Source organism: Bos indicus, chromosome 21, assembly GCF_029378745.1.
Source record: "Bos indicus isolate NIAB-ARS_2022 breed Sahiwal x Tharparkar chromosome 21, NIAB-ARS_B.indTharparkar_mat_pri_1.0, whole genome shotgun sequence".
Lineage (NCBI taxonomy): Eukaryota > Metazoa > Chordata > Mammalia > Artiodactyla > Bovidae > Bos > Bos indicus.
The window spans coordinates 44,667,957-44,682,025 of record NC_091780.1 but is presented as its reverse complement, the minus strand read 5'-3'; the positions used below and the strand labels follow the sequence as shown (position 1 = coordinate 44,682,025).

The 14,069-nt window shown below is 44.8% G+C and overlaps 1 long non-coding RNA gene across 6 annotated transcripts in view; it reads left to right on the top strand.

Annotated features, from left to right (window-relative positions):
• The window catches only part of LOC139178224 (uncharacterized), a 353,724-nt gene extending 340,667 nt beyond the window's left edge, over positions 1 to 13,057 (top strand). For all 6 annotated transcript variants that reach the window (XR_011562652.1, XR_011562655.1, XR_011562656.1 and 3 more), the window contains one exon: positions 13,008 to 13,057. This is a non-coding gene — a long non-coding RNA (uncharacterized lncRNA). The remainder of the gene's footprint in view (positions 1 to 13,007) is intronic.
• The last annotated feature ends 1,012 nt before the right edge of the window (positions 13,058 to 14,069 follow it).

Genomic DNA, 14,069 nt, shown 5'->3' with positions numbered 1-14,069 from the left:
GTGCTGCAGAGCACGTAGGCCCGCATACCTCATATCTCTGCCCAGGCAATTACATCCCAAACACCCTGCCCCATTCCAAGGCAACCAGAGCCAGCTGGGACACCGAACTTGGGGTGGGAGCCAGGTATTTTTCCTCCATTCATCTGATGATTCCATCAGTATTTTCTTCTAAGCTTGGGCTCCAACTGCAGTGTCCACATGGGAAAACAAACCCGAAAGTCAGGAACTGAGCTGCATCTGCTCTGGTGCTGCCTTTTGCTCTTCTGAAATGAAGCCAAAAGGCACAGCCTCTGCCCTCCAGAACAGGAAGCTGCTGAAAGCAGCGTGTCCTTTCTCACAGCCTGCCGTGTGAGTGTATGGCATATACCTCCACATTAGTGATGAACTGTCTGGTCTGATGTTCAGATCTTGATTCAGATATCAGTGTGGGATTCAGAGTCTAATAAAATGCATGTCTGGGCCTGTTTCTTGGCCAGGCCCCAGGGTCTTCAGCCCACCCAGCTGGTCCTCAAAGCTGGCCTCTTGAGTCAGAAGTGATCCCACGCAGTTCTGATGACTGATGATTTATGACAACTCACCCCTATTTGGGAAGTCTCCCTGCTAATGTTTTCTTATCTCAGCAGAGAGAAACACGTTTGATTTTTAACAATTGGTATCATTAATTGAACATATGCTATGCCCCAGGTAGCCTTCTATGGGCTTTACATAGTGATTTCTCTCAGTCCCCCCACCAGCACTCAAATGGAGTAGTATAATCAGCTTTGCCTAGCCCCTGAGAGGAGAAGGCAATGGCACCCCACTCCAGTACTCTTGCCTGGAAAATCCCATGGACGGAGGAGCCTGGTAGGCTGCAGTCCATGAGGTCGCTAAGAGTCAGAGATGACTGAGCGACTTAACTTTGACTTTTCGCTTTCATGGATTGGAGAAGGAAATGGCAAACCACTCCAGTATCCTTGCCTGGAGAATCCCAGGGACAGGGGAGCCTGGTGGGCTTCCATCTATGGTGTCGCACAGAGTCGGACATGACTGAAGCGACTTAGCCGCAGCAGCAGCAGCCCCTGAGATGCATTGACATTATTAGGTAAGTTGCTCAAGGTCACCCAGGGAGGAGGTGGTAATGTCAGTATTTAAATCAAGCAGCCTGATCTTCTACCTACTCTGGTGGCTGCTGCTTTGGTGTCTCTCTGCTTCCGCCTCAACAGTGATGAGACCAATGCCTGAGAAGGATCATCCTCATTGTTACCATCAGTCTTACCAGCTCGTGGGGCACAGAAACTTCTCCTGGTTGATGCTTTTGTCTAATTTGCTGCATCCTTGATGTTAGGGATAATAATGCAAATAGTATATTTCTTCACTGATTTCTACTGCTTTGATTCAATAAACATTTAGTGAAATTTACTTTGTGCCAGGTGTTATACTAGATCTGGCAAAGAGGGCCTGTATGGGCTACTTGCTTTTAAAGAATTTTCACTTTAGAAAGATAAATAATCTTCCCAAATATTCCACAAGGCCTTCTGAGATGGGCGCTGCCTTCCTCTTCAGTCTCATTGTTGTCCATTCCCTGCCGCTGTGGCCTTTGGTTTGTTGAGCTTCCTGCCACCTCAGGGCTTTTGCTCCTTCTATTCCATCAGCCTGAAATGCTCTGCACCTTTGCCTGATTAACTCTTCCTCATCCATCATGTCTCATCTTGAATTATTCATCTTTAGGGGATTCTCTTTCAAGCCTGGGCTTCCCTGGTGGTTCAGACAGTAAAGAATCCACTTGCAATGCGGGAGAACTGGGTTTGATCCTTGGGTTGAGAGGATTCCAAGGGCATGGCCTCCCATTCCAGTATTCTTTCCTGAAGAATCCCCATGGACAGAGGAGCCTGGGTGGACTACAGTCCATGGGGTTGCAAAGAGTTGGACACAACTGAGCAAATAAACACAGTGCAGTTCTCAAGCCCATAGATTAGGTCAGGTTCTTCCTGTTACATCTCATCATGGCTCCCTGTGCTTTTAATTTTTGTAATTATTTGATTCACACCAGTTTCTTAAGGGCATCAGTAATCCTGTTCTTGCTCACCACTGTATTCGTGGCATACATATAATAAGTGCTCACTAGTGGCTCAGTGGTAAAGAATCCACCTGCTAATGCAGGAGATGCAGAAGTCACAGGTTTGTTCTCTCAGTCGGGAAGATCCCCTGGAAAAGGAAATGGCAACCCACTCCAGTTTTCTTGCCTTGGAAATCCCATGGATAGAGGAGCCTGGGCGGACTACAGTCCATCGGCTCTCAAAGAGCTGAACACGACTTAGCCACTGAGCACACAAATATTCAGAAATGAATGAAGGTTATCAATTATTTATTAAAGCAAAAATTGGGGCATGTTAGTCTCTTGCCTGGAAAATCCCATGGACGGAGGAGCCTGGTAGGCTGCAGTCCATGGGGTCGCTAAGAGTCGGACACGACTGAGCGACTTCACTTTCACTTTTCACTTTCATGCATTGGAGGAGGAAATGGCAACCCACTCCAGTGTTCTTGCTTGGAGAATCCCAGGGACGGGAAGCCTGGTGGGCTGCCATCTATGGGGTCGCACAGAGTTGGACACGACTGAAGGGACTTAGCAGCAATAGCAGCAGCAGTCTCCAGTCCTGTCAGAAGCAGACATCAAGACAGGATTAAATGTGCCAGGATTTTACTGGGGGAAGGAATATGGAAAAAAAAAAAAAGGGAGGGAGTCTAGAACCTCATCAGACTGTGATGCAAGTCTGATCCTAGAGAGAAGGGATGTAAAGAGGATGGGGAGGACCATACTGTATGTTCCAGTGCAGGGGAAGTTCAGCGAGACCATGGAGGGAATCAATGGTCAGAGGAATGCCCCATCTCTCAGGACAGTGCACTGACTCATTGGCTGGGAACACCATGGGAGGCGTGGCCTAGCAATGGAGGCGTGGCCGAGCAGCTCCCGGCGTGTAGTTGGTAGCGTATAATTACCAAAGGTAGGACTTCCTCAGAAGGGTGGGAAATCTTAATTTTGAGGCTCAGCAAGTATTTTTTCAACTCATACTATTCTTTGATGCCATGGAAGATACTGTAGGGTTAACTGTACATGACTTCTCCTCTAGATGCTTGTGGCTCAGCTGGTTAAGAATCCTCCTGCAATGGGAGCTTGGGTTCGATCCTTGGGTTGAGAAGATCCCCTGGAGAAGGGAAAGGCTACCCACTCCAGTATTCTAGCCTGGAGAATCCCATAGACTGTACAGGACTGGGTTGCAAAGAGTCCGACACGACTGAGTGACTTTCACTAGATGCTCATCAGCTTGCTGAGAAATAGGTAAACTCACATGCATTCTTTTGAACATCAGTGCCATCATTTCTAAAATGAAAATAACTCCTCCTATCTGTGTGACATGTAACAGTTAGACTCAGTGGCTTCTGTGAACGGGTAGGTGCTCAACAGTAAGGTCTGAGTATGAGTTCAAGAAGTAACAGTTTGTGTCTTGCCCACGTTTTCAGCTTTCCTAGTCACTTAAGTTGAGCTGATGTTTAAGTTTTCGAAGAAACTTTTGGCTGAGGATGTGTGCTTCGCTTGTAATTACTCTCATCAACAGTCCCCTGAGGCTCGTTCTTTAAAAATATTTCAAGTAAAAAGAACCACAGTTTAAATATACGATCAGCACCAAGGGAAGATTTACTATCCAGTTACCACATTTAAAGAAATCCCAGGGGAAAGGCTCAGTGATGTGTGCTTGGCCCAGTGAGCTCACTGCTGGGGTCAGTTTCTTAACTATTAACCCCAAGGCCACTTTCGGCTTGTTCTGTGTTACAGCACAGGTATTGGGACACTGGTCAGGGTTTTTTATTTCTGTAGATAAAGATTGTGAATCCCTGAGAGAACTGGGGATTTGGAGCGGGGTGGGCCTCTTCCCTTTTGCTCACTGCCAAAGTAAGGCGGTGATCCGTCTTTGCCTTCCACCCTCAACTCTTTTCTCTGGTATTACTCTTTGAATATCCCCTCAACCCCATGCTGCCTTGTGAAGCTAATCTTATCCTAGTTTTACCTGGTGAGTTGGCCTGTTCTTTCTAGGAATTGGTTTTAATTCAACCACTATTTGCTAAGTAATTTACTAGTAAATGTAGATATTGTGCCTCAGTATTTTAATGTATAGAATGAAAGGGGTGAACTGGCTAAGGCATAAGATGACATGAAACATAAACTACACTCAAAAAATAATCTATATCTCAAAGAATCATGGGAATGAAGAAGAAACAGATTTTCCAAGGAGGAGGTGAGGAGGCAGCCTTTGATCTAAGACTCAGGTTAATCAAAGAAAGGGATGAAAGAGATTCCATATTGAGGAAGTAGTATGAGCAACGGTGGGGCATGTTTGCCATGTTTTAGGGAGACAAGGAGTTTGTGATGGCTGGAAGATTAGGAGGGATCCAAGCATTACTGAGTCTAAGCTCATACATTTCACCACACAACAGGCCAGTAATTGAGAGACCAGTTTTGGGGGCAAGGAATAATGACTTTATTTGGAAGGCCAGCAAAGCAAGGAGATAGTGGGCTTGTGCCCCAAAGAACTATCTTGCCTCAGTTAGAATTTGAATATTGTAAAGCAATTATCCTCCAATTAAAAAATTTTAAAAAAAATTCAAAGTTTGAACAAGCAAGAAAAACTGGAAACAACCTGTATGTCTATCAACAGGTGACTGGATAAACAATGGAATACTGTTTATGTACTATTGATATCATGCAACAAGATGAATGAACTTTTGAAGTTCATTCAACTTTTAGACTTTTGAATTATTTTGAGTAATTAGGTTGAGTGAAAGAATCCAGACAAAAAAGGACAAAAGAAGGGTGGGAAGAGGGAGTAAATTAAAATACTTCCTGGTTCCGGTCAGCCTCTGGAAGGGATGTGTTAATTTCTTCCTCCCTGCAGTCATTCAGAGGTGGGCCTGGTCAGGATGTTTCCTATAAGCTAAACAAAGGTATTTTAGTTTAATGCTTATTACCTGGGAAGCGGGGTTCCCAGAGATGAGCCATTATGTACTATTATTTAGTCACTAAGTTGTGTCTGACTCTTTGGGGACCCCAAGGGACTGTAGCCCACCAGGTTTCTCTATCCGTGGGATTGTCCAGGCAAGAATACTGGCATGGGTTGTCATTTCCTTCTCCAGAGGATTGGTGTGACCCGACCCATGAGTCAAACACCTGTCTCTTGTGTCTCCTGCATTGGCAGGCAGATTCCTTACCACTGAGCCACCAGGGAAGCCCCCCATTATGTATCATTTAAGCTTATAGGCAAAATCCCTTTAGTGATTAACTTGTAATACTGAATGGAGTACAAAGGTTATTTCCTATTACATAAGGACAGATGAGAAAAGTGGAGTGGTGGGTAACCATGGTGGTCCTTGAAAACCTTGTTCAGGAGCGTCATAGGTCAAGAAGAGCCATTGTTGTTTTATAAGCAGGGGACAGAATTTGAGCTGATTAGGAAACAGTGTCTAAGGAAGGACAGAAATGAGACAGGGTGAGCAGTTGCCAGAGCCGTGTAGTGATTTAGGTGAGAGAGAATCGTTTCTGTAGAAATGAATGTAAGGGGCAGATCTATGAGATGGAAGGGGTGTGGAGTGGAGGAGAAGAGGGCTTTGAAAGTGACCTGAGGTTTCTAGCCTGTGCATACTGCAGGCAGGGGGCTGGGGGAAGGATGCTACTGAGAGGAAGAACCCAGGAGGAGGGTCTGCTAGGCTGGGAATAGGGATCTTCTCGAGCTCACACTGCATTTGAGGGTCTGGCAGGATGTTCCTTGGGACCTGACACTGGAAAGGCAGGTCTGGAGCTCAAGACTGTAGTCAGGGCCCAAGAGGAAGATTTGGGAGTTGGCCTCACAGTGGTCACAGTTCCAATGGCACATTGTTTCGCTTCCTCAGCTGCCTAAACAAGGGCTTGGCTTTCTGGCTGTGTGAGTGAAGACAGGTGGACGGGTATTTTCTGGGGCCTGAATGGCTGATCCTGATCCGCACAACACAGTCCTTGGATCCCTGAGATTCCAAGAAAGGAGTAGGCTAATCTTGTCCTCCTCTACTTAGCATAGTTTTGCCTCTTCTCCCTCAGTTGTCCAGCTTCTCAATCTGCAAACAACAGCTGGAGGGTGAGTGAGGGTCAATTCAACAGCTGTGTGCTGGAAACCAAGCAGGCGTCCAGGATGAACGCACTGTCGGGCCACAGCTGCTGCGGAGATGAGCGTGCATGTGTGTGTATGTGTGTGTGAGAGAGAAACTCATAGCAGGGTGTGGGTCAAAATTGCTGGCTGTCTCTCTTTTTTAAACAGACTTAATTCACTTTAGTTTTCTTGTGTTACTGTGGAGTCTGCACAGAAGCACTAGTTTGAGTCTTTACAAGATGGTCAGTGAATTCTCAACAGGGAAGCTTGGCGAACGCCATCTCTTTCCAGAGGTCAACGGTGAGACAGCTGTGGGTCTTGGAGCTGGCAGCTGCTCTGGCCCCATTTTTAAGGGCCATGGGCTTCTCCAGGACCTCCAGGCCCTCCCACGGCATCATCCATCATTTGATGTTTTCTAGAAGAAGCACTGGCCAACTTTTTAAAGTAAATTAAATATTAAATATTCTTTTAAAAGTTTTAATGCTGTACCAAAGATGACTTCACTTCCTATTTTATTCCAAATCCTGGTGACTAGAACTTTCAGGGTCCCCAACTTGCAGGTGACCCAGTTGCTGGCACACCGTGGCCACAGTGGCAGTGGAGGGTATTGGGAGTCTAGGGTCTGCTGGCGGAGAAGGCAGTGGCACCCCACTCCAGTACTCTTGCCTGGAAAATCCCATGGACGGAGGAGCCTGGTAGGCTGCAATCCATGAGGTCGCTAAGAGTCGGACATGACTGAGCGACTTCACTTTCACTTTTCACTTTCATGCATTGGAGAAGGAAATGGTAACCCACTTCAGTATTCTTGCCTGGAGAATCCCAGGGACGGGGGAGCCTGGTGGGCTGCCGTCTATGGGGTCGCACAGTCGGACACGACTGAAGTGACTTAGCAGCAGCAGGGTCTGCTGGAAACTGCCTCCAGGCTGCTGCCTCAGGGAGAAGCACAGGAATCTAGAAATACGTGAATGGATTAAAAGTTCAAGAGGAGGCTGATGTCCCCAATCCCAGTGGAAGAGAGGCCTTTTCCTGGAAAGTGATTAGGGATTTCGGTGTGTGGTTTTGTTCTGGGCCAAACAAAAGTCTTGAGCTGGATATCTGTTTCTAATCATAATTTGGATTACCCCTCATACTAACCAAATGTTTGTCTGAGGAGACCAATCCTCAGGCCCCAGAGAGCATGACAAATCTCTACCCAAGAGTCAGGAAACCCCTGGCTAAGTAGGCTCTTTCTGACTGCTGCCTCTCCCTGCTGGGAAAGGGCTGGAAGGAACTCTTTCTAGTATCTGGGCTTCTTCAGCCTGCTGCTGTCTCCTTTGCTCACTGTTGGTTCTCTAAAAAGCAACTCCTCCCCAGCCCCAGGACACTGGACAATGTTTGGTCACTTTGGGTTGTCCCCACCCGAGAGATGGTGCTAATGGCATCTAAGGTCAGTGATGGTGCTCAGCATCCTGTGATGCATGTGACAGCTAATGGTCATCTGGCCCCAAGTCTCAGTTGTTCCCTGCAAGATAGCCAGCTCTAAAACCCTGCCCTCCCCAGTGATGTTTGTTTCCAAACAGACTTAACAAGCCTTCTAGTAGGTAGATGATGGTAAACCAATATCTCCTTTGCCAATTTCCCTGCTATAAATATTCTCACCATATTTGATATCAAGCTACCGTGGTGATGTCCTTAACGTGGAGTTGGGAAGAGGTACAGAGAACTGGCTCTCACCAGCCACCGCAAGCCAGCTCCATTCACTCACTAAGGTCCATTTATTCTCAAACCTCAGGAAGAACAAGCAAAGCAGTACTCTTTCCTGAGAGTGTTGCTTTCAGAGTTATGCTGAACCATATTGGAGCCTTCATCATCATCTGGTTGCTTAGTCATGTCCGGTTCTTTGTGACCCCATGGTCCACCAGGCTCCTTTTTCCATGGGATTGTGCCAACAAGAATATTGGAGTGGGTTTCCAGTTTCTTCTCCAGGGGATCATCCTGACCCTGGAATCAAGCATGGTCTCCCACATTGCAGGCAGACTCCTTACCATCTGAGCCACCAGTTCAGTTCAGTTCAGTCGCTCAGTTATGTCTGACTCTTTGCAACCCCATGGACTGCAGCATACCAGGCCTCCCTGTCCATCACCAACTCCTGGAGTTTACCCAAACTCATGTCCGTTGAGTCAGTGATGCCATCCAACCATCTCATTCTCTGTCATCTCCTTCTCCTCCTGCCTTCAATCTTTCCCAGCATTAGAGTCTTTTCAAATGAGTCAACTCTTTGCATCAGGTGGCCAACGTATTGGAGTTTTAGCTTCAACGTCAGTCCTTCCAATGAACACCCAGGACTGATCTCCTTTAGGATGGACCAGTTGGATTTTCTTGCAGTCCAAGGGGACTCTCAAAGGTCTTCTCCCACACCACAGTTCAAAAGCATCAATTGTTCAGCACTCAGCTTTCTTTATAGTCCAACTCTCACATCCATACATGACTATTGGAAAAACCATAGTCTTGACTAGATGGAGCTTTGTTGGCAAAGTAATGTCTCTGCTTTTGAATATGCTATCTAGGTTGGTCATAACTTTCCTTCCAAGGAGTAAGCGTCTTTTAATTTCATGGCTGCAGTCACCATCTGCAGTGATTTTGGAGCCCTAAAAAATAAAGTTTGCCACTGTTTCCCAATCTACTTGAAGTGATGGGACCGGATACTATGATTTTAGTTTTCTGAATGTTGGACTTTAAGCCAACTTTTTCACTCTCCTCTTTAACTTTCATCAAGGGGCTCTATAGTTATTTACTTTCTGTCAGGGGTGGTGTCATCTGCATATCTGAGGTTATTGATATTTCTCCTAGCAATCTCGATTCCAGCTTGTGCTTCATCCAGCCCAGCATTTCTCATGATGTACTCTGCATATAAGTTAAATAAACAGGGTGACATACAGCCTTGACGTACTGCTTCTCCTATTTGGAACCAGTCTGTTGTTCCATGTCCAGTTCTAACTGTTGCTTCCTGACCTGCATATAGGTTTCTCAAGAGGCAGGTCAGGTGGTCTGGTATTCCCATCTCTTTCAGAATTTTCCACAGTTTATTGTGATCCACACAGTCAAAGGCTTTGGCATAGTCAATAAAGCAGAAATAGATGTTTTTCTGAAACTCTCTTGCTTTTTCGATGATCCAGTGGATGTTGGCAATTTGATCTCTGGTTCCTCTGCCTTTTCTAAATCCAGCTTGAACATCTGGAAGTTCATGGTTCACATATTGCTGAAGCCTGGCTTGGAGAATTTTTGAGCATTACTTTCCTAGCATGTGAGATGAGTGCAATTATGCGGTAGTTTGAGCATTCTTTGGCATTGCCTTTCTTTGGGATTGGAATGAAAACTGACCTTTTCCAGTTCTGTGGCCACTGCTGAGTTTTCCACATTTGCTGCCATATTGATTGCAGCACTTTCACAGCGTCATCTTTCAGGATTTGAAATAGCTCAACTGGAATTCTATCACCTCCTCTAGCTTTGTTTGTAGTGGTGCTTTCTAAGGCCCACTTGACTTCACATTCCAGGATGTCTGGCTCTAGGTGAGTGATCACACCATCATGATTATCTGGGTGGTGAAGATCTTTTTTGTATAGTTCTTCTGTGTATTCTTGCCACCTCTTCTTAATATCTTCTGCTTCTGTTAGGTCCATACCATTTCTGTCCTTTATCGAGCCCATCTTTGCATGAAATGTTTGTTCCCTTGGTATCTCTAATTTTCTTGAAGAGATCTCTAGTCTTTCCCTTTCTATTGTTTTCCTCTATTTCTTTGCATTGATCACTGAGGAAGGCTTTCTTATCTCTCCTTGCTATTCTTTGGAACTCTGCATTCAAATGAGTTTCTTTCCTCTTCTCCTTTGCTTTTTGCTTCTCTTCTTTTCACAGCTATTTGTAAGGCCTCCTCAGACAGCCATTTTGCTTTTTTGCATTTCATTTTCTTGGGGATGGTCTTGATCCCCGACTCCCCTACAATGTCATGAACCTTCGTCCATAGTTCATCAGGCACTCTATCAGATCCACTCCTTTAAATCTATTTCTCATTTCCACTGTTTCTATGAAGACCTGCAAGACCTTTTAGAACTAACACCCAAAAAAGATGTCCTTTTCTGAGCCACCAGAGAAGACCAAAAAGAAAAAATCACTTTTACCAATCATGTCTGCTCCCTTGTAGAAGAAAATGGCAATCCACTCCAGTATTCTTGCCTGGAAAATCCCATGGACAGAGGAGACTGGTGGGCTACAGTCATAGGGTTACAAGAAGTTGGATACCACTAAAGTGATTTTGGAGAATCATGTCTTCATTTAACATTTTGAGATTTTGTTCATTGTGGATTTTTTTCATTCATTTTGACTTTTAAAAATACTTTATTAGATTTTATTTTATCTTTATTGCCCCTCTTCCTTCTTATTTTTGTTCTTCCTCTGCTCCCCGCCCCTCCCCCCACTTTTTTCTTTTCTTTTTTTGCTATTTATTATAGAAGGAAATGACAACCCACTCCAGTATTCTTGCCTGGAAAATCCGATGGACAGAGGAGTCTGGTAGGCTACAGCCCAGGAGGTTGCAAAGAGTTGGACATGACTGAGCGACTTCACTTTCACTTTTCACTTTCATAGCAATATGGTTAAGCTGCCAGAGTCACATCATATAGGTTCAAAATAGCAAACTGCTGTGTCACTTAATAGCCGTGTGATTCTGAGCAAGTACCTGACATGTAAGTACTTGCTATTTTATATATGTATACTTTTTTAGATAATATAGAATATATATGCATATAATATAGAATGCTATGCTAAGCTGCTTCAGTTGTGTCCAACTCTTTGCAAGCCCATGGATTGTAGCCCAGCAGGCTCCTCTGTCCATGGGATTCTTCAGGTAAGAATACTGGAGTGGGTTAGCATTTCCTACTCCAATAATATAGAATATATATGTATATATAATATATATGTATACACCCACATGCATATATACATACATTTGTTGCTGTTCATTCACTAAGTTGTGGCCAACTCTTTGTGATTCCATGGACTGCAGCATACTAGGCTTCCCTGTCCTTCACCATCTCCCAGAGTTTTCTCAAACTCATGTCTATTGAGTCAATAATGCCATCCAACCATCTCATCCTCTGCCACTTCCTTCCCCTCTTGTCCTCAATCTTTCCCCGCATCAGGGTCTTTTCCAGTGAGTCGGCTCTTCACATCAGGTGGCCAAAGTATTGGAGTTTCAGCTTCAGCATAAGTCCTTCCATTGGACATTCAGGGTTGATTTCCTTTAGGATGAACTGATTTGATCTTCTTACTGTACAAGGGACTCTCAAGAGTCTTCTCTAGCACCACAATGCAAAAGCATCAATTCTTTGGTGCTCAGCCTTCACAATGGTCTAGCTCTCACAGCCATACATGACTACTGGTCCTTTTTTGGCAAAGTGATGTCTCTGATTTTTAATACGCTGTCTAGGTTTGTCATGGCTTTCCTTCCAAGGAGCAAGCGTCTTCTAATTTCATGGCTGCAGTTACCATCTGCAGTGATTTTGGAGCCCCCCAAAATAAAATCTGTCACCGTTTCCATTTCCACCCCTCATTTGCCACGAAGTGATGGGACTGGATGCCATGATCTTAGTTTTCTGAATGTTGAGTTTTAAGCCAACTTTTTCACTCTCCTCTTTCACTCTGATCAAGAGGCTTTTTAGTTCCTCTTCAGTTTCTGCCATTGGAGTGGTATCATCTGCATATCTGAGGTTGTTGATATTTCTCCTGACAATCTTGATTCCAGCTTGTGAGTCATCCAGCCTGGCATTTTGCATGATGTACTCCACATATAAATTGAACTAGCAGGGAGGCAAAATACAGCTTTGACGTACTTCTTTCCCAATTTGGAACCAGTTTGTTGTTCCATGGCCAGTTCTAACTGTTGGATTTTGACCTGCATTCATATATATTTGAGGATTTTGTGTTGGGTAGTTTGCTAATCATTTTGTATACATTATCTAATTTAACCTATACACATGCGTGTACACAGAGAACATGAGGTTTTTGAGTGAGGAAACTGAGGCCCAGAGAGGTTAAATGACATGCTCTAAGTCCTGTAGCTAACCAGTAGTGGGCTGGAATACATACTCAAGCTTGTCTGACTCTAGATCCTGCCCCTTATGCCTCACACTGCACACATTTGGGGTAGTCAAGTCCATGCATAGCTTTCTCATGGACAGTGTGACTGTTCTGCTTTAGGGCCCGTGTCCCTGTGAAGGTCTCAAGGAACCTCTAGTTAACTTCTGTGAGCCACACCCAGGCATCACACCCAGGCCTAGGGTTCTGATCCAGGCTGGCGCCCACTATCACAAGCCCAAGCTAGAAAATCTGGGGTTAATTAGGGGAATTTATGCTTCCTGAGGAGAGTTGTTGAGGAGGGATGAAATCTGTTTGCTGATGTCTTTTTTTTTCTTTTTAAAAATTCTATTTTTGTATAGTTGTTAAAGGTTATACTCCATTTACAGTTATTACAAAATATTGGCTACATTGCCTATGTTGTATAATCCATCCATGAACATGTCTTATACCCAGTAGTCTGCACCTCCCACTTCCCCATCTCTATATTGCAGAAATGGGAGAGAAGTGGTGATAGAGGCTCTGGAAGATCCACGGTTGCTCAAATATTCTCCCACTGAATTAAAGATCTTACTTAGAAGATGTGAGATCTGTCATTAAGTAGCTGCATGGACAGCCCTGGAGTAGTGTGACAGGTGATCCTGCTTCTTGCAGTCTCCTGAAGCCCTTTGGGTCTCAAAACAAACAAGGATGCTGAGTTAGATTTCTCTCTGATGCAAACCCTGAATGATGTTGCTTTTCTTTTAGGGAATCCTCACCAGACTGGGAAGGCAAGGAGAAGCACACCCTGACTGTGGCCCACACCTATGGGGGCTATTGTTCACGACAGGTGGGCTGACAAATGCTCTTGCATGATATTCTCCACTAGATCTGCCTGTTATGCTCCTTTGTGACTTCCTATACTTTTCTCGAAATCACAGCTCTGCAATAATGCAGCTCTTTGCCTGATTGTTTGCCATTTGCCCTCAAGACTGTAGCTTCAGGAGAGCAGGGCCCTTGTTTACTTTGTTCATTACTTTTCTCCAGCATGAAGCCTGGTACATATTAGGTTAGTTGTGTGTTAGTAGATTGAATGAATGGAAGAAAAACAATGAGACATAATGCATATCCAGATGGGTGGAGGGACATCCAGAAGAACTTGAGTCAGGCCTGGCAAGGTCTCATCAGAGTCCCACCCCCCTTCCTTGAAAAGTCGAGGGCAGGGATTCTTTTTTTTAAGTTTATTTATTATTTTTATTTTTGGTTGCACTGGGTCTTTATGGCTGGAAGGGTTTTCTCTAGTTGTGGCGAGTGGGGCTACTCTTCTTTGCGGTGTGCTGACTTCTCATGGCTTCTCTTGTTGCAGAGTATAGGCTCTAGGCACTCGAGCTTCAATAGTTGCAGTAGTTAGTACTTAGTACTTAGTCTCAGGAGTTGCAGTGTGTGGCTCTAGGGCGCGGGGCCTTCAGTGGCTGTGGCTCCCAGGCTCTAGAGCACAAGCTTAGCAGTTGTGGTGCCTGGGCTTAGCTGCTCCACAGGATGTGGAATCTTCCCAGACCAGGGATCGAACCCATGTCCCCTGCATTGGCAGACAGATTCTTCTTACCCACTGCACCACCAGGGAAGTCTGAGGGCAGGGATTCTAATATGATGCCTAAAGCAGGGAGGGAATAACTTTAAATCATGACTTTCCTAGAAAGAGAACTAGAAAATAACAGGTGATGAAACCTTAAATCTTATAGATCACAGATGAAGAAATAAAAATCTGCTTTCCAGATTATTCTGCTCACTGTAGAGAACAATAAGTTACACAATGGCTTCTTAAGAAAG